General features: G+C 40.2%; 1 protein-coding gene and 1 long non-coding RNA gene across 7 annotated transcripts in view; one reads left to right on the top strand and one right to left on the bottom strand.

Moving 5' to 3' along the window:
• Positions 1–3,443: 3,443 nt before the first annotated feature.
• LOC136793396 (uncharacterized) lies at positions 3,444–5,999 on the bottom strand. The gene is made up of 3 exons (XR_010838582.1): positions 4,560–5,999; positions 4,320–4,365; positions 3,444–3,959 (listed from the first exon to the last, which is right to left on the bottom strand). It is a non-coding gene; the product is annotated as an uncharacterized lncRNA (long non-coding RNA).
• Positions 5,464–21,331, top strand: part of LOC131748946 (NACHT, LRR and PYD domains-containing protein 12-like) — a 41,930-nt gene continuing 26,062 nt past the window's right edge. The window contains exons 1-2 of one of the 6 annotated variants that reach the window (XM_059051331.2): positions 5,464–5,763; positions 7,158–7,224. The gene's annotated coding sequence lies outside the window, so the exon portion shown is untranslated. Of the gene's footprint in view, positions 5,764–6,106; positions 6,171–7,157; positions 7,225–21,331 lie in introns of those variants that run through there. The other 5 variants (XM_067023249.1, XM_059051332.2, XM_059051334.2 and 2 more) reach the window with 5 other exon arrangements.

The following is a 21,331-nucleotide window of genomic DNA, read 5'->3' as shown; positions in this document are numbered from 1 at the left end:
CAAGAAAAAACATGGTGGCAAAGTATTCAGTGGGGGTGTGGTGAGTCCCAGATACTTCAGTAAACTTAAGACTTTCATAGAATACTGGCAATGCCAGGTACCTTAAGAGAAGTCATTGACTACCTCTAGCTAAACCCAGTTGGACAAAGGGAATAGGACCTGTATTTAACATCTTCAAGGAAGGAGACTCCATAAGTTTTCATTGTTGCTCTCCTCAGTCTGTTCTCCTACAGTCCTTTCTGCCAGCACATTATTCTTTCTGTCTGCAATTTATGCTTATTTTCACTTTTTATATCGTCTTATTGAAGAAAGCACAAAAATAATCAACAATAAAGTTAAACATGTTTTGAGAATATGAAAGAAATTTTAATGCCACATTGGAGTTCTGGCTACTTGTAAGTAAGAATAACTGCATCTATCTGTATGTGTTTTTATCATGCAATTCCATTGTGTAAACTTTGGATGCAGTGAATTTCAAATTGCAGCAAAATCACTTCTATGTTCTTTTTGGCTAAAATACACTAGGTGAATTTCCTAAGCTTCCATGGTTTACATATTTATATATGACTACCTGGTTGGAGCAATCCACAGATGGACTTTTTGATAAGTGCAAATGTTTGATACCCTTTCTTCTACAGAATGGAGAATGTGAGGCTGACAGATGAGAACTACTCCCACACTTATTTTAATTCCTGAAGCCAACTGCAGCCTCAGAGCCATTGGGCTGTACTTGGCTGTGTATTACAGGTTGGCCAGGTTGACCGCCATTAGGTCAGGTAAAACTGCCTTTTACAGTCTGGTCTGCCAGCTTCAGAGATATGCTATGTTGTCGTTGTCGGCTAGAATATTTATTAGACTATTGTTGGACTATTTTTTATCAAATATTTTATCCCAGGCTTGTTTGTACTGGGAGCTCTGGACCAATAGTGTCTCTCCTAGTGACAGAAATCTAAGCATCTGTGGATTACACAGCCTCATCCCTCTAAAATATCCCAGCCCATTCAAAATGCTATATTATGAATTAAATAAATATATATGTATTCATGAGTTCTTGATTGTCTCTCACTGGAGTTTGAATTGGGGAAAATTAAAAGGAAAAGGGTCATGAGTTACTGGAATTGTCTAAATGACTTAGGGGAAATTAATTATGTAGTGGGTAGAGATTTGGGCAGGGAGGATCCGGAGCATGTGGAAATCGAGATCCAATCATGAAGACTTTGGTTTCAGGAGCAAGATACAGTCAGGAAGACTAAAGAAATGAAGGTATAAGGGCCAAGGAAACACAGCACATTCAGTTTCAGTGATTGGGCCAGAAGGTGGGAATTAAGGAAGAACAAAGAAAATCCCAGCGCTGGAAACTAGTAGTTAAAGTCAGGATAGGGCCAGATGTAAGCTGACTTGCTGTTAAACATCTGGCCTGTAGGAGCAGCCTGGGAGGGTTAGGAGATTCCGCCCCCCACCAAGCTGGGCTTGGACATACTTTAATCAGAGTTACTAAAGGGGGCATGCAATGTGAAGCGAAGCAGGCCAGTCAAGGGTGGCAGCTAGCAAAGCAACTAGGAAATATAGCTCAAAGGCAAGAGGGTTAAAATATAAAAGACAAAAATTTGGAATTTCAGGGGTTAGTGGCCCATCTGGAGAACAGCAGCCCATGCAGAAGCTGAATATGGGGCTATTACTCACAGCTAAGAGTTTATACATTTTTGGGATGTGATGTTTGGAAAGGCTGGCTCCATCTTCATGTGCCAGGCCAGAGCAGACATGGAGTTCTTTATATTCCCCTTCCTAGAAATAGGGTTGGTCCTAGAGTCTCAGTGAAGCTGAGCGTGTAGGTAGGGGCAAGGTGGTGTGTTACAAAGATTAGGAGTAATGGAGGCCAGGTAGGTTGTTACATGGATACTGGAAATGTATATAGCATGATAGCTAATGAGAATGTCTCTCCCTCACTGCGAATTTCTGGGGGTTAGGGTTAGGACCAAGGTGGTCTTTCTATAACTGTTGGGTATAATACACAAATTACAGTTGTGATAGGTCTGGCCTGGTCATTCACGAGGCGTTTATTTATGTTCCAAGGACTCGACTCATATCTGCAGGGGCATATTAAAAAGTATTCCTGACTTTATAATCTGGTGGGGTACGCAACTCAATAATTCTTCCCCAATAATTTTCAATTTCTCAATTAGAGTTACTAGTGGTAGCTGAAAAACGAAGCCTTTATTGGAGACACAGGGGTGAGAGTGGAAGCTCTTACCAGCCTTGTACATAGGAGATACTTGGCAAGTGCTGGTTGAATAGAATAAGAACCTGATAAGCAGAATGACAAATGGGCCACCTCATATATTGTGAGGTTTGTCTTAGGTGAACTCCACACCACCACTTATATAATTCCTCTCAGGCATGTATCTCTGCTCCAGCATTCCCACAACTCCCTCTTGGTTAACAGACTATTGTTCTTTATGGCCAGTCTCTTTCAAAGGGAACAGTTAGAAGAATTAATATATTAGCCATCAGTAATGTGTAAATGGAAGGGCATGGGCAAAATTCACATCTCGGACTTCCCTGGTGGCTCAGTGGTTAAGAATCCACCTGCCAATGCAGGGGACATGGGTTCGATCACTGGTCCGGGAAGATCCCACGTGCCGCGGAGCAACTAAGCCTGTGCGCCACAACTACCGAGCCTGCGCTCTAGAGCCCATGCTCCACAACAAGAGAAGCCACCGCAATGAGAAGCCCACGTGCAGCAACAAAGACCCAACACAGCCAAAACAAGAAAATGTTAACAAGGACCTTCCAGAGGCAATGCTTTTGTTGTCTAACCTAGGGGTGACTGGGGTGGGGCAAGCTTCAGATTTTCAGGTTTGGAAAGGGTCAGCTAACAATGCTCTGGCAAGCCTGTTGGGAACATAATTTGGGCCAAGAGGAGTCTTTCAAATAACAGAATGTAAATGCCCCCTCTACTTGTGCATAGATGGCAAAGAGGATCTGTGACTCCTCCCGCCAGATTGGAAGTCCCAGAAACATGGAATTTGGGCTGATTCTCCCAATGTACAGTGGCAGGAAAAGGCCATTATGATGTACATATCATTTTGTTCAGCACAACTCCCTCAGTGATAAGGGAGGGTGCTGTGATATACCAGAAATGTGAAATTCACAGCAAGCAGCAAGTACACAAGGCAAGGTGAGTCCAAGGCCTAACTCATTTAGCAGGTAAAGAAACAATGAATTGGGCTTCCCTGGTGGCGCAGTGGTTGAGAGTCCGCCTGCCGATGCAGGGCACACGGGTTTGTGCCCCAGTCTGGGAAGATACCACATGCCGCGGAACGGCTGGGCCCGTGAGCCATGGCCGCTGGGCCTGCATGTCTGGAGCCTGTGCTCCGCAATGGGAGAGGCCACAACAGTGAGAGGCCCGCTTACCGCAAAACAAACAAAAAGATACAACAAATCACGTTCAGAGTCAAACAGCTTTTTATTTCATGAGTGAAAGGAAAAGTAGTCAAAGTTTCCTGCTCCTAGTGGTTCGTATCCCAAGAACCAAAAAGAATTACACTGAAACAAAAGGGGCCAGAGGACTGCAATGGTAGTTATGGGATATCCAGTTGCTCCGAAGCCAACTTCAACTAAATGACTTTATAGTCTGTAGCTCTCTTCTGAGTGGGATGAGTCAGGAAGACTCTTATCTCATCAGATCTCAGCAGGTGGGAGGCGATGAAAAACTGTCTCTTGACAGTTTCCCAGGGGAGAGGAGAGATACAGAGGTGAGTGGGAGATGGCCCTGAAGCAACTTCTTGCAAGCCTCCTATCTTCTTGTTCTCTGGGAGGATCACAGGCATTTTGCCAAGGCTCACATTAGCTGTGGTTCAAGACTTTGCCTGCGGGGTTTCTGTGGGTAACGCAGTTTCCAGGGTACCATGGTGGAGCTGTTGTTCTATAGCAGTTAGCTGAAGGCCCAGGTACCTTCCCTGGAGGGGGAAAAAAGGAAGTAAAGTCAGAGTCTGTTGAGGAACTTCCTTTCTCCCTCCTTTCTGCTGACCTTCTATTTATGTCCTTTCATTCAGTATCTTCGGGGTTTGGGATAGGGTGGGGCAAGAATTAAAGGAATAATGGGACACACAACAAATTCAGGCCCTGAAAGATTCAGTACCAAGGCCAGAGAATCCCAAAGCCCAAGTCCTTTGCTATCCATTCCTGGCTCTTAGTTTTTCAACTCTGAATTGAAATGTATGAGTAATTTCTAAGGTCCCTTCCAGCTCTAACAGTATTAATTTCCATAAATGCAAGTTTAGTGAATGTAGTGTTAGGAGTCTAATCTGCATACCTACCCCAAGAATGTTGGGACATGAGGGCAGATCATCAGGAACCCTATGACTAGAACAGAAAGGTGGATAACATTACTGTCACTTTAGGACCACTATCAGATTTCCTTTTGGGGTCACTATACTACTCCAAACACACTTAGATTCATTCAGAGCTCCCCCCAACCAATCTCCCCCACTTAACATTTGCCACCATTATTTTTGAGTTTTCCACTTCAGCCCTCTCCCCCGTCCTTCTTTACTTACTAACTGTACACGATGCAAATACTGATGTAGCTAGCCACAGCTCAGTTTCAAATTTCAGGTCAGCTGTCTGACAGTAGTCCATGTAGGAAACTGCCAAAGACATTCCATTTTCCAAGGGCAGAGCAGGTCACTTGATATAGCAATCAACAGGAGTCCTATGTGCCACCTTTCCCAATCATAGCCCTTCTTCCTCAAACTTCCACAAATGTACCCCTTACGTGGCAGAGAGGACCTTCGCATAGCCACTAGTCCAAGTTATCATTCAATCACCCATTTATTCATTAACTCAACAAATAATTTATTAATAGCTGCTTTGTGTCAGGTGCTGTAGTTCGGTGATAAAGAAAATACATTGTCTCTGCCCTCATGAGACTCACAATCTAGAGGTGAGACAGACCACCAACAATGAATACCTTTGTAATAATAGGAGCTATCACTGATTGATTTCTTACAGTGTCCCTGACACTATTCTAAGCACTTGAGATGTAGTAACTAATTTAATTCTCCCAGTAACACTATGAGGTAAAGACTACTAGTATTGACTCCAAAGGACACGAAGAGTTAATTCCTGTGCCCTCGCCCAGCTCAGAAGATTCCGTGGTGCTCGGTAGCTGCTAGCAAGGGTCTTGGCTCTGGCTGCTTTTGGCGCGGGGTAAAGGAGTCACGGCCCAGCACCTAGGAAAAGATCCAGCCTATTGGCTCCTGGATTCGGGGTTGACCAGGCAGGATTCCGAGGACTGCACTAGACACCCTCGAAACCTCTCCCGCCGCGGTTTTCCCATCCTCTTTTTTCCTCCCCTTTCCCTCCCGCTCCCCAATGCCCCCCCCCCCTTTCCAGGCCGGCCCCTCCCTCTGAGACGCCTCCTCTCTGAGTCATTTCCCCTTCTCCGCCCCAAGACCTTGGCTCTCCCTTCCCTCTGGCTGGAAGGAGAGGAAGGGCAAACTGGCTTTGGGAACCAGGTGAGCGCTTTTCTCAGCGAGGACGAGAAACGCCTCCCGCCGCACCACCCTACCCCCAGCGCCCACTCCGTTGGGAGGGACAGGAAATCGAGGGAGTTCCCTCCGGCTGAGCGACTGGCTTCCCTGTAGTCCGAAGGCCCCGGTGGCCGAGCGTGAGAGGTGCCACACCCCGCCCGGTGTCTCCTGGGATGCGAGGAGGGAAGCGGCGGCCCAGTTGGACTGGCCTGCTGCAGGCTCGTGCAGGGTGAGCTCAGCGCGCCGGGGAGGTACCTCGCTGCCCGCGAAGCTGGGGGGGCGGGGAGGGCCGGGCCGCCAACCCCCGAGGAAAGCCCGCCCTGGAAAGAGGAGATGGGAGAGGCTCTAGAGAATGCATGTGTGGAGGGGCGGGGGGGGTCGAGGCGCAGGACTTGGGGAACACGCGTCTGCGCGGAGAGGCGCGGGAGGACGCGCCTGGTTGCAGCAATTTATGGGGCTGTGTGTGGAGAACCTTAGCGCGTGCGTGCGGCGCGTCCATGGGGGGGTGCGTGCGTGTGGGGCGCCGTGCGTGTGGGGTGCGTGCGTGTAGGCGTGCGTGGGGGGGAGGAGAGAACAGAAAGGAATGCTGAGGGACGCCGGGGGTGGGGACTGACACCGCGAGCTTGCGGGATTGAGGTAAAGATATCACAGCATCTCTGGCTGACAGCTCCGAGTCAGCATTCTTAACTTTTTTATTTTTTGAAGGGTGGGGTGGAGGGTGGACGTGACCCGTTTGAAATTCTAAGGAAAAGTATCGATCATCTCCTCAAAAAGGAAAAACAAAAACAAAAACCCAAACAAAAGCACATGGTGGTTCCTGGGCCCAAGGAAGGCCATCCGTAGACCCCAGACTGTGGCTGAAGTCGGGCAGAAAACCCAAATAGGTGACTTAGGTATTCGCCACTGGGTCTTGTGATTCTGTGACGGGGGAACGGAACAGGTGACCGAGCTGTTGCCTCCTTTCTCTGCGGACCCGTCCTGGGTTTGGTGGCTTCCAGGCCATGTCACCGTGCCTTTCGGAGGTGGCGCCCTCAGAGTGGGTGTATGAAACGGGGTCGCTCCCCAGGGTACGCCCGCTCCGGGGCTTTCCCCATCCAGCCGGGGCGCCAGGCCTGGCAACCGGGTCCCATGAGCCGGCCGGCTGGTCAGCCCAGATCTGGGCACCGGCCTCAGACGTGCTGGTCAGCTCCCTGCCCTTGCTCAGGTCCTCAGGTCGGAGCGCAGTGCGTCCTCGGATCCCCGCACCCGCAAGTGTCTCCACGGCCTGGGTGTAGTGTGGGGAGTGCGGCTCTAAGGTTGGTCCTTTGCTGGGTAAGTGACTAGGAGAGCAGCGGATTGGGGTTCTGATTCCGTCTTTATCATTAACTAACTGTGGGATGTGAAGCAATTTCCCTCATCTTTCTGCACCTCACTTTCCTCATTTGTAAAATGGGAGAGTAGCTCACAGCGTGGTTGGAAGTGTAAATAAGACTATAATAAATTCCCAGCAAATGGAAGCATTTAATGAATGTCATCATACCTTAAGTATAAATATAAATAAGTAAGTAAGTAGATAAGTTAAAGTAGAAATTGTATCCTGAAAGAATGTATTAAACTGCTGGTTTTCTTTTTGGTCTCTTCTAGGCACACCTAGTTGTGCCATCCTCAGCCAAAGCCCACCAGATCCATCCTGTAAAGTCACACGCCTGAAGTAAGTGGGCTTTTAGTTTGAATCTTTTGTGATGTTCCGAGAGATAAGGCTTAGTCCACCATCAACTCTCACCTAGATTGCTGCCTTGGTCGCCTAGCCTTCACACTCGGCCTGCTTCCCTCCCGTTCATTTTCCCTGTTGCAGTCAGAGTTATCATTCCCTCTGAGCTACAAAGTAACCTGCTGGTTCGGAGCGCAGACCTTGGTGTCAGACAGATCTCTTTCAGATCCCAACTGCACCCTGCTCCATCCTGCTCTCATGGAGCTTACAGTCTAGTAGGAGTGATAACAGACATTAATGATCCCACCTAGAAGTAGAAAACTGCAAATTGAGATAAGAGCTATGAAGGAAAAGTAAGCGTTCTATAAGTACTTATAACAGGAGGACCTGACTGTCTGGAATGTCAGGAAAGACTCTCCTAAAGAAGTGATGAGAACTGAAGGATCAGCTGGGGTACAAGGAGATAGAGGAGGGATGAATGGAGGAAGTGTTCCATATAGAGGAAACAAACATCATGTGCAGAGACCTGAAGCTAGAACATGTGCAAGGGACTTGAAGTACTGAAAGGTGTCTCCTGTGGCTAGAGCACATTAAGCAAGGGGGAGAGTGTTGGGAGCTGAGACTGGATGGCAGGGCCCCTTAATTATTTTGGACTTTATCCTAGGAGCATTGGGAATACTCCTACTAAAGGGTTTTGATTAGGTGAATGACATGATTTATCTGTATTTGTTTCTTTTTCAAAAATACATTTATTTTTGGCTGTGTTGGGTTTTATTTGCTGCACACAGGCTTTCTCTAGTTGCGGCAAGCGGGGGCTACTCTGTTGCGGTGCGCAGGCTTCTCATTGCAGTGGCTTCTCTTGTTGCAGAGCACGGGCTCTAGGCATGTGGGCTTCAGTAGTTGTGGCACGCAGGCTCAGTAGTTGTGGCGAACAGGCTTAGTTGCTCCACGGCATGTGGGATCTTCCCGGACCAGGGCTTGAACCCATGTCCCCTGCATTGGCAGGCAGATTCTTAACCACTGCACCAGCAGGGAAGTCCTAGATTTATCTGTATTTCTATGTTTCTTCCTCCCACCTCAGTTTTATTAAAATATAATTGATGTATAACATTGTACAGTTTAAGATGTACATGACAACATAATGATTTGATATGTTTATATATTGCAAACATAATGGTTTGATATGTTTATATATTGCAAAATGATTACCATAGCATTTCTTAAGTAATGCACAACTATATGCTCATTGGAACAAAATAATCAAACAACACAAGTATATAAATTGTGAAAGTCCAATTTGTATTTTTCTTTCTATGCATTAGAATACATATGTACACATACATAATACAATAGATGTATACATTATTCTATATATAGAATTATGTATGTAATATAGCAACTAGCTTTTTCCACTTAACAGTGTCTTTGACTTTTTCCATGTCTTTATTTTTTAATTACTCAATAATATATAAGTATATTTTCATGGTAAAAGATTGAAACAGTACACAGGTGTAGAGATAGTAAATCTTGAAACTTGCCTTTTCTGCTCCCTCTATAGTTGTTACTTCTACCCCCACCCCCCATAAAAAGCAAAACAAAGAATAAACTAATTGTCACCAGTTTGGTGAGTATCCTTACAATCACCTTTCCATGCATTTATATGAATAAAATAAGTCCTTATACCATATATAATTTACTCATATCATTATGCAGCTTTAAAATTTCTTATTTATTGACTTAATTACACAATTGACACACAAATACATTTTTCTTTCAGAGGATTAGAATGTTACAGGGAAGGCTAAAACCTCCTTTAGTTGTCATTGATTTCCTCCCTGATTCTCTTCTTCCCTACTCACTGTTGGACTTAGCTTCCTCCAGACCTTTTCTCTCTCTCTCTCTCTCTCTTTCTCTCTCTCTCTCTCACACACACACACACACACACTATATATATATATATATATATATATATATATATATAGTATTATTTAGTGTTATTTAAAAATGTAAATTATTTATACACCAGTAAAGATGTTAAATATATATATATATATATATATATATATATATTTTATCATGCTTATATGTATTGTTCCGCTACTTGCTAATTTTCACCCGACATAATGTCTGAGAACTTTTCATGTTAGTACATGTAAATCTAACTTGTTCTTTTTCACTGTTTTGGAGAATTCTACAGAACAGATGTGCTCTAATTCATTTAGCCATTTCCCCATTGTCATGATTATCTCTAAGTTTTTTGCTAATATAAAATGTGCTGCAATGTATATCCTTCTACATGCCTCCCTCTTTCCTTTCTCTACTCACTTCTAAATGCTACCTTTAATCAATACTAGATTCTTAACGCATATTTAAGTTTGTTTCAGAATTCTTTATTTGGTTCTACTGATCCACTTCTTTATACTTCCATTCATACCACACTTTAAATTTCTACAGTTTTATAACGTTTGATATCTGACATGGAAAGTCATCCTTTTTCTTCAATTTTGTGTTATTCTTGCATATTTACTTTTTAATATGGATTTTAGTATGGATTTTAAAATCAAATGATCATACCCAAATAGAATCTTTTTTTAACATCTTTATTGGAGTATAATCACTTTACAATGGTGTGTTAGTTTCTGCTTTACAACAAAGTGAATCAGTTATACATATACATATGTTCCCATATCTCTTCCCTCTTGTGTCTCCCTCCCTCCCACCCTCCCTATCCCACCCCTCTATGTGATCACAAACCACCCAGCTGATCTCCCTGTGCCATGCGGCTGCTTCCCACTAGCTAGCTATTTTACGTTTGGTAGTGTATATATGTCCATGCCACTCTCTCACTTCATCACAGCTTACCCTTCCCCCTCCCCATATCCTCAAGTACATGCTCTAGTAGGTCTGTGTTTTATTCCCATCCTACACCTAGGCTCTTCATGACCTGTTTTTTTTCCTTAGATTCCATATATATGTGTTAGTATATGGTATTTGTTTTTCTCCTTCTGACTTACTTCACTCTGTATGACAGACTCCAGGTCCATCCACCTCACTACAAATAACTCAGTTTCGTTTCTTTTTATGGCTGAGTAATATTCCATTGTATATATGTGCCACATCTTCTTTATCCATTTTTCTGTCGATGGGCATTTAGGTTGCTTCCATGACCTGGCTATTGTAAATAGTGCTGCAATGAACATTTTGGTACATGACTCTTTTTGAATTATGGTTTTCTCTGGGTATATGCCCAGTAGTGGGATTGCTGGATCATATGGTAATTCTATTTGTAGTTTTTTAAGGAACCTCCATACTGTTCTCCATAGTGGCTGTATCAATTTACATTCCCACCAACAGTGCAAGAGGGTTCCCTTTTCTCCACATCCTCTCCAGCATTTGTTGTTTGTAGATTTTCTGATGCTGCCCATTCTAACTGGTGTGAGGTGATACCTCATTGTGGTTTTGATTTCCATTTCTCTAATAATTAGTGATGTTGAGTAGATGTGCTTCTTGGCCATTTGTACATCTTCTTTCGAGAAATGTCTATTTAGGTCTTCTGCCCATTTTTGGATTGGGTTGTTTGTTTCTTTAATATTGAGCTGAATGACCTGTTTATATATTTTGGAAATTAATCCTTTGTCCGTTGATTCATTTGCAAATATTTTCTCCCATTCTGAGGGTTGTCTTTTGCTCTTGTTTATGATTTCCTTTGCTGTGAAAAAGCTTTGAAGTTTCATTAGGTCCCATTTGTTTATTTTTGTTTTTATTTCCATTACTCTAGGAGGTGGACCAAAAAAGATCTTGCTGTGATTTATGTCAAAGAGTGTTCTTCCCATGTTTTCCTCTAAGAGTTTTATAGTGTCTGGTCTTACATTTAGGTCTCTAATCCATTTTGAGTTTATTTTTGTGTATGGTGTTAGGGAGTGTTCTAATTTCATTCTTTTACATGTAGCTGTCCAGTTTTCCCAGCACCACTTATTGAAGACACTGTCTTTTCTCCATTGTATATCCTTGGCTCCTTTGTCATAGATTAGTTGACCATAGGTGCGTGGGTTTATCTCTGGTATTTCTATCTTCTTCCATTGATCTATGTTTCTGTTTTTGTGCCCATACCATATTGTCTTCATTACTATAGCTTTATAGTATAGTCTGAAGTTAGGGAGTCTGATTCCTCCAGCTCCGTTTATTTCCCTCAAGACTGCTTTGGCTATTCGGGGTCTTTCGTGTCTCCATACAAATTTTAAGATTTTTTGTTCTAGTTTCGTAAAAAAAGCCATTGGTAATTTGATAGGGATTGCATTGAATCTGTAGATTGCTTTGGGTAGTATAGTCATTTTCACAATGTTGATTCTTCCAATCCAAGAACATGGTATATCTCTCCACCTGTTTGTATCATCTTTAATTTCTTTCATCAGTGTCTTATAGTTTTCCGCATACAGGTCTTTTGTCTCCTTAGGTAGATTTATTCCTAGGTATTTTATTCTTTTTGTTACAATGGTAAATGGGAGTGATTTCTTAATTTCTCTTTCAGATTTTTCATCATTAGTGTATAGGAATGCAAGAGATTTCTGTGCATTAATTTTGTATCCTGCTACTTTACCAAATTCATTGATAAGCTCTAGTAGTCTTCTGGTGGCATCTTTAGGATTCTCTATATATAGTATCATGTCATCTGCAGACAGTGACAGTTTTACTTCTTCTTTTCCAATTTGTATTGCTTTTATTTCTTTTTCTTCTCTTATTGCCCTGGCTAGGGCTTCCAAAACTATGTTGAATAATAGTGTTGAGAGTGGACATCCTTGTCTTGTTCCTGATCTTAGAGGAAATGCTTTCAGTTTTTCACCATTGAGAATGATGTTTGCTGTGGGTTTGTCATATATTGCCTTTATTATGTTGTGGGAGGTTCCCTGTATTCCCACTTTCTGGAGAGTTTTTACCATAAATGGGTGTTGAGTTTTGTCAAAAGCTTTTTCTGCATCTATTGAGATGATCATATGGTTTTTATTCTTCAGTTTGTTAATATGGCGTATCACATTGATTGATTTGCATATATTGAAGAATCCTTGCATTCCTGGGATAAATTCCACTTGATCATGGTGTATGATCCTTTTAATGTGTTGTTGGATTCTGTTTGCTAGTATTTTGGTGAGGATTTTTGCATCTATATTCATCAGTGATATTGGTCTGTAATTTTCTTTTTTTGTAGTATCTTTGTTTGGTTTTGGTATCAGGGTGATGGTGCCCTCATAGAATGAGTTTGGGAGTGTTCCTCCTTCTGCAATTTTTTGGAACAGTTTGAGAAGGATGGGTGTTAGCTCTTCTCTAAATGTTTGATAGAATTCACCTGTGAAGCCATCTGGTCCTGGACTTTTGTGTGTTGGAAGATTTTTAATCACAGCTTCAATTTCATTACTTGTGATTGGTCTGTTCATATTTTCTATTTCTTCCTGGTTCAGTCTTGGAATGTTATACCTTTCTAAGAATTTGTCCATTTCTTCCAGGTTGTCCATTTTATTGGCATACAGTTGCTGGTAGTAATCTCTTAGGATGCTTTGTATTTCTGCAGGGTGTGTTGTAACTTCTCCTTTTCCATTTCTAATTTTATTGAATTGAGTCCTCTCCCTCTTTTTCTTGATGAATCTGGCTAATGGTTTATCAATTTTGTTTATATTCTCAAAGAACCAGCTTTTTGTTTTATTGATTTTTGCTATTGCTTCCTTCATTTCTCTTTCATTTATTTCTGCTCTGATCTTTATGATTTCTTTCCTTCTGCTAACTTTGGGTTTTGTTTGTTCTTGTTTCTCTAGCTCCTTCAGGTGTAAGGTTCAATTGTTTATTTGAGATTTTACTTGTTTCTTTAGGTAGGCTTGTATAACTATAAACTTCCCTCGTAGAATGACTTTTGCTGCATCCCATAGGTTTTGGATCGTCGTGTTTTCATTGTCACTTGTCTCTAGGTATTTATTGATTTCCTCTTTGATTTCTTCAGTGATCTCTTGGTTATTTAGTAACGTATTGTTTAGCCTCCATGTGTTTGTGTTTTTTACGTTTTTTCCCCCTGTAATTGATTTCTAATCTCATAGCGTCATGGTCAGAAAAGATGCTTGATATGATTTCAATTTTCTTAAATTTACTGAGGCTTGATTTGTGACCCAAGATGTGTTCTATCCTGGAGGATGTTCCGTGTGCAGTTGAGAAGAAAGTGTAATCTGCTGTTTTTGGATGGAATGTCGTATAAATATCAATCAAATCTATCTGCTTTATTGTGTCATTTAAAGCTTCTGTTTCCTTATTTATTTTCATTTTGGATGATCTGTCCATTGGTGTAAGGGAGGTGTTAAAGTCCCCCACTATTATTGTGTTACTGTCGATTTCCTCTTTTACAGCTGTTAGCAGTTGCTTATGTATTGTGGATCTCCTATGTTGGTGCATATATATTTGTAATTGTTATATCTTCTTGGATTGACCCATTGATCATTTTGTAGGGTCCTTCTGTGTCTCTTGTAGCATTCTTTATTTTAAAGTCTATTTTATCTGATATGAGTATTGCTACTCCAGCTTTCTTTTGATTTCCATTTGCATGGAATATCTTTTTCCATCCCCTCACTTTCAGTCTGTATGTGTCCCTAGGTCTGAAGTGGGTCTCTTGTAGACAGCATATATATGGGTCTTGTTTTTGTAACCATTCAGCAAGCCTGTGTCATTTGGTTGGATCATTTAATCCATTCACATTTAAGGTAATTATCAAATGTATGTTCCTATGACCATTTTCTTAATTGTTTTGGGTTTGTTTTTGTAGCTCCTTTACTTCTCTTGTGTTTCCCACTTAGAGAAGTTCCTTTAGCATTTGTTGTAGAGCTGGTTTGGTGGTGGTGAATTCTCTTATCTTTGGCTTGTCTGTAAAGCTTTTGATTTTTCTATCAAATCTGAATGAGATCCTTGCCATGTAGAGTAATGTTGGTTGTAGGTTCTTCCCTTTCATCACTTTAAATATATCATGCCACTCCCTTCTGGCTTGTAGAGTTTCTGCTGAGAAATCAACTGTTAACCTTATGGGAGTTTCCCTGTATGTTATTTGTCATTTTTCCCTTGCTGCTTTCAATAATTTTTCTTTGTGTTTAATTTTTGCCAATTTGATTACTATGTGTCTTGGTGTGTTTCTCCTTGGGTTTATCCTATATGGGACTCTCTGCACTTCCTGGACTTGGGTGGCTATTTCCTTTCCCCTGTTAGGGAAATTTTCGACTCTAATCTCTTCAAATATTTTCTCTGGTTCTTTCTCTCTCTCTTCTCCTTCTGGGACCCCTATAATGCGAATGTTGGTGTGTTTAATGTTGTCCCAGAGGTCTCTTAGGCTGTCTTCATTTCTTTTCATTCTTTTCTCTTTATTCTGTTCCACAGCAGTGAATTCCACCATTCTGTCTTCCAGGTCATTTATCCGTTCTTTTGCCTCAGTTAATCTGCTATTGATTTCTTCTAGTGTAGTTTTCATTTCAGTTACTGTATTTTTCATCTCTGTTTGTTTGTTCTTTAATTCTTCTAGGTCTTTGTTAAACATTTCTTGCATCTTCTCGATCTTTGCCTCCATTCTTTTTTTTTTTTTTTTTGTGGTACGTGGGCCTCTCACTTTTGTGGCCTCTCCCGTTGCGGAGCACAGGCTCCAGACGTGCAGGCTCAGCAGCCATGGCTCACGGGCCCAGCTGCTCCGCGGCATGTGGGATCTTCCCAGACTGGGGCACGAACCCGTGTCCCCTACATCGGCAGGTGGATTCTCAACCACTGCGCCACCAGGGAAGCCCTGCCTCCATTCTTTTTCCAAGGTCCTGGATCATCTTCACTATCGTTATTCTGAATTCATTTTCTGGAAGGTTGCTTATCTCCACTTCATTTAGTTGTTTTTCTGGGGTTTTATCTTGTTCCTTCATCTGGTACATAGCCCTCTGCCTTTCATCTTGTCTATCTTTCTGTGAATGTGGTTTTTGTTCCACAGGCTGCAGGATTGTAGTTCTTCTTGCTTCTGCTGTCTGCCCTCTGGTGGATGTGGCTATTTAAGAGGCTTGTGCAAGTTTCCTGATGGGAGGGACTGGTGGTGGGTAGAGCTCACTTTAGTCACTTTTATGTGCAAAATTCAGTGGCATTAAGTACATTATATTGTTATCCAAGCATCACCACTAGCCACCTCCAAAAGTTTTTCATCTTCCCAAACTGAAACTCTATACCCATTAAACAATAACTCCCCATTACCCTCTCCCCTCAGACCCTGGTAACCACCATTATACTTTCTGAGTCTATGAATTTGACTATTCTATATACTTCATATAAATAGAATCATATAATATTTTTTATTTTGTGCCTGGCTTTTTTCTCTTTGCATAATGTTTTCAAATTTAATCCATGTAGCATGTTTCAGAATTTTCTTCCCTTTAAAGGCTGAATAATGTGTTGTATGTCTAGACCACATTTTGTTTATCCATTCATCCGTTGATGACGTTTGGGTTGTTTCCACTTTCTCATTTTCTTCTATAATTGCATTTTTCATTGATTTTTTCCTACTTTTACAATTGATTTTTTGTATTTTTTAATTGAGTTATAATTGACATATAACACTGTTTTGGTTTTAGGTGTATAACATAATGACTTGATACATGTATATTTTGCAAAATGATTACCACAAGTTTAGTTTATAGCTTTTATTAAATTGATCTGTTTGATTTTATTCATGTACCATAAAACCCACCCTTTTAAAGTATACAATTTAGTTATTTTCAGTATATTCACAATGCTCTGTAACCATCACCACTATCTAATTCCAGAATGTTTCCAACACTTCAAACAGAATCCCATAACCATTAGCAGTCACTACCACTTCCCCTTTTCCCCGAACCCCTGGCAACCACTAATCTACTTTCTTTCTCTATGAATTTGTCTATTATGTACATTTCATATAAATGGAATTTCGTGTCTGGCTTCCTTCATGTAGCGTAATGTTTTCATGGCTCATCCATGTTATAGCATGCCCCAGGTACCTTGTTCCTTTTTATGGCTGGATAGTATTCCACTGTAAGTATATACCACATTTTGTTTATTCAGTTCATCAGTTGATGGATATTGGGGTTGTTCCCACCTTTTTTGCTATTTAGTATAGTGATGCTGTGACTATTCTTGTACAAATTTTTGTTTAAATACCTGTTTTCAATTGTTTGGGGTATACACCTAGGAGTAAAATTTCTGGATCACATGGTAATCCTGTGTTTAACTTATTGAGGAGCTGCTGAACTTTTCCATAGTGGCTGCACCATTTTATATTCCCACTGGCAATGTATGAGTGTTCTAATTTTTCCACATTCTTGCCATTTTTCATGTTTTAAATTACAGCCATTCCAGTGGATGTGAAATAGATTCTTATTCAGTTATAAAAAGGAATGAAGAACTGATACATGCTACAACATGGATGAACCTTGAAAACATTATGCTAAGAAAAGAAGCCAGACACAAAAGGACACATATTGTATGATTCCATTTATATGAAATGTCCAGAATAGGCAAATCCTTAGAGACATAAAGTAGAATTTTGGTTGCCAGAGGCTGGGGTTGGGGGAGAATGGGGAGTGTCTGCTTAATGAGTACAGCATTTCGTTTTGGGGTGATGAAAATGTTCTGGAATTGGATAGTGGTGATGGTTGCAAAACTTTGTGAATGTACTACAAAGCAATGAATTGCACACTTTAAAAGGGTGAGTTTTATGATATGTGAATTATATCTCAATTAAAAAAAACCAGAGTCTCATTTTAGGCCTGGAGGTGAGATTTGTAGCATTTCTTTATCCCGTTTTTGGCAGCATGCATACCATGTCGAGTCACCATGAAAAGTTGTACAGTTTGTTGACTGAAAAGGCACACAGCCAAGGGTGTAAAGGGGGACTGAAATTAGCCCATACCCTGCTCTCTAACCTGTGTTCCCTAGCTTGGTGCTCCCCTATCCCAGAGAAAGAAGCACCATTTTACCATTTTGTAATTCAGCTGCTTGGAGGAGACTGAATTACTTACTTTGATTTGTCTTCTTGAAGAGAACACCTTTTGGTACTTTGCATAACGATTCCATATATTCTAGTGGAACTCCTAGTACAATGGATACTACTTTCCCATCGTGGAATTTGGGCCATCTCACAGCCTTTTACTCTAACTGGGTCTAATAACCAGTTATAAAATAATACCCCCATAGATCCCTAAAGGTCTGTTGACTGTAACTCACTCTCTGATAATTTATTTTTCTTTTTAATTTCTTTTTTTTCTAGTTTTTTTGAGATATAATTGATATACAGCACTGTGTAAGTTTAAGATGTACAGCATAGTGATATGACTTACATATATCATGAAATGATTATGTCGTCTCATATAGGTACAACATTAAAGAAATAGAAAAAAATATTTTTTCCTGGTGATGAGAACTCTTAGGATTTACTCTCTTAACAACTTTTATACAGCAGTGTTAATTATCTTCATCATGCTGTATTTTACATCCATAGTACTTAATTTATCTTATAACTGGAAGTTTGTACCTTTTGACTGCCTTCACCTAATTCCCCCCTCCCCACCTCTGGTGGTCACAAATCTGATTTCTTTTTCTAGGAGTTTGTTTCTTTGTTTGTTTTGGAAGTATAATTAACCTACAACACTATGTTAGTTTCTGGTACACAAGATAGTGATTCAATATTTCTATACATTTCAAAATGTCACTGTAAGTCTAGTTGTCATCTGTTACCATACAAAGATATTACATAATTATTGAGTATATTCCCCATACTGTGACTCATTTACTTTGTAACTAAAAGTTTGTACCTCTTGATCTCCCTCACTTATTTCTCTCCTCCCCCAGTCTCCTCCAATCTGGCTACCACCTGTTTGTTCTCTGTATCTATGACTCTGTTTCTGTTTAATTATGCTTGTTAATTCATTTTGTTTTTTAGATTACACATATAAGTGAGATTATGTGGTATTTGTCTTTATCTGTCTGACTTATTTTGCTTAATATAATACACTCTAGGTCCATCCATGTTGTTGCAAATGGCAAGATTTCATGGCTGAGTAATGTTCCATTATATATATATATATATATATATATATATATATATATATATATATATATATATATATTCATCTATCAATGGGAACTTAGGTTCCTTCCATATCTTGGCTATTATAAATAATGCTGCAATGCAATATCAAAAAAAAACCCAATCAACAAATGGGTGGACGATCTAAGTAGACATTTCTCCAAAGAAGATATACAGATGGCTAAAAAGCACATGGAAAGATACTCAACATCACTAATTATTAGAGAAATGCAAATCAAAACTACAATGAGATATCACCTCATACCAGTCAGAATGGCGATCATCAAAAAATCTACAAACAATAAATGCTGGAGAGGGTGTGGAGAAAAGGGAACCATCCTACACTGTTGGTGGGAATGTAAACTGGTACAGCCACTATGGAGAACAGTATGGAGGTTCCTTAAAAAACTAAAAACAGAGCTACCATATGATCCAGCAATCCCACTCCTGGGCATATATCTGGAGAAAACCATAAATTGAAAATATACATGCACCCCAGTGTTCATTACAGCACTGTTTACAATAGCCAGGATATGTAAGCAACCTAAATGTCCATCAACAGAGGAATGGATAAAGAAGATGCGGTATATATATACAATGGAATATTACTCAGCCATAAAAAAGAACAAAATAATGCCATTTGCAGCAACATGGATGGACCTAGGGATTGTCATACTGAGTGAAGTAAGTTAGAGAAAGACAAATATCATATGATATCACTTATATGTGGAATCTAAAAAGAGGGTACAAATGAACTTATCTACAAAACAGAAATAGAGTTACAGATGTAGAAAACAAACTTATGATTACCAGGGGGTAAGGTGTGGGGGAGGGATAAATTGGAAGATTGGGACTGACATATACACACTACTATATATAAAATAGATAATGAATACAGACCTACTATATAGCACAGAGAACTCAATACTCTATAATGGCCTATATGGAAAAAGAGTCTAAAAAAGAGTGGATACCTAGAGGAGTGGGATAAGGAAGGTGGGAGGGAGATGCAGGAGGGAGGAGATATGGGAATATATGTATATGTATAGCTGATTCACTTTGTTATAAAGCAGAAGCTAACACACCATTTTAAAGCAATTATACTCCAGTAAAGATGTTAAAAAATTTTTTAAAAATAAAGAACTGGAAAAAAAATTTTTTAAAAAATAAAAAGAGTGGTTATATGTATATGTATAACTGATTCACTTTGCTGTACACCTGAAACTAACACAACATTGTTAATCAACTGTACTCCAATAAAAGTTTTAAAAAACTAGTGCTGTGATGAACATAGTGTTGTTTATGTATTTTCTAATTAATGTTTTCATTTTCTTCAGATAAATACCCATAAGTGGAATTGCTGGATTTTATGGTAGTTCTATTTCTAAGTTTTTGAGGAATCTCCATACTGTTTTCCATAGTGGCTGCACCAATTTACATTCTCACCAACAGTGCACAAGAGTTCCCTTTTCTCCATATCCTTACCAACACTTGTTACTGTCTTTTAGATAATAGCCATTCTGACAGGTGTGAGGTGATATCTCATTGTGGTTTTCATTTGTATTTCTTTAATGATTAGTGATATTGAGCATCTTTTCTTGTTCTTGTCGGCCATCTGTATGTCTTCTTTGGAAAAAAGGCTATTCGGTTCCTCTGACCATTTTTTTTTTTTTTTTTTTTTTTTTTGTGGGATGTGGGCCTCTCACTGCTGTGGCCTCTCCCGTTGAGGAGCACAGGCTCCGGACGCGCAGGCTCAGAGGCCACGGCTCACGGGCCCAGCCGCTCCACGGCATGTGGGATCCTCCCGGACCGGGGCACAAACCCGTGTCCCCTGAATTGGCAGGCAGACTCTCAACCACTGCGCCACCAGGGAAGCCCCTCTGACCATTTTTTAATTGGGTTGTTTGTTTTTTTGATGTTGAGTTTTATGAGTTCTTTGTATATTTTGGATATTTACCGCCTATAGGATATATCATTTGCAAATATTGTCTCCCATTCAGCGGGTGGCCTTTTCATTTTGTTGATAGTTCCCTTCACTGTGTAAAAGCTTTTTAGTTTGATGTAGTCCCATTTGCTGATTCTTGCTCTTGTTTCTTTTGCTTGAGGAGACATATCCAAAAAATATTGCTAAGACTGATATCAAAGAGTGTACTGCCTATGTTTTCTTCTAGAAGTTTTATGGTTTCAGGTCTTACATTTAAGTCTTCAATCTATTTTGAGTTTATTTTTGTATATGGTGTGAGAAAGTAGTCCAGTTTGATTCTTTTGCATGTAGTTGTCCAGTTTTCCCAACACCATTTATTGAAGAAGCTGTGTTTTCCCCATTGTTTATTTTTGCCTCCTTTGTTGTAGATTAAGTGCCCATATAAATGTGGGTTCATTTCTGGGCTGTCTATTGTATTCAATTGATCTGTGTCTGTTTTTGTGCCAGTACCATACTGTTTTGATTACTGCTTTGATTACTGCTTTGTAGTATAGTTTGAGATCAGGTAGCATGATACTTTATGTTTTGTTTTTCTTTCTCAAGATTATTTTAGCTAATTGGGATCTTTTGTATTGCCACACAAATTTTAGAATATTTGTTCTGTGAAAAATGCCATTGGTATTTTGATAGGGATTGCAGTGAATCTGTAGATTGCTTTGGGCAATATGGTCATTTTAACAATATTAATTTTTCCAATCCATGAGTGCAGTATATCTTTCCATCTCTTTGTGTCATCTTCAGTTTAATCAATGTCTTATAGTTTCCTGAGTACATGTCTTTTATCTCCTTAGGTAGACTTATTCCCAGGTATTTTATTCTTTTTGAAGCAACTGTGAACAGGATTGTTTTCTTAATTTCTCTTTCTGATAGTTTGTTGTTAGTGTTTCTGGTATAATTCTATGTCAGAGTTCTTTAGTTGCAGGCAATAGAAATTGATTCTGAATAACTTAACTTGAGCAAAAATAGAGATTTTTGGAAGGATACTGGAGTTACTTGAAACTACATGAAGTGCT

This window comes from Kogia breviceps, chromosome X, assembly GCF_026419965.1.
Source record: "Kogia breviceps isolate mKogBre1 chromosome X, mKogBre1 haplotype 1, whole genome shotgun sequence".
Lineage (NCBI taxonomy): Eukaryota > Metazoa > Chordata > Mammalia > Artiodactyla > Physeteridae > Kogia > Kogia breviceps.
The sequence above is the reverse complement of the archived record's forward strand: the minus strand, read 5'-3'. Positions and strand labels throughout refer to the sequence as shown.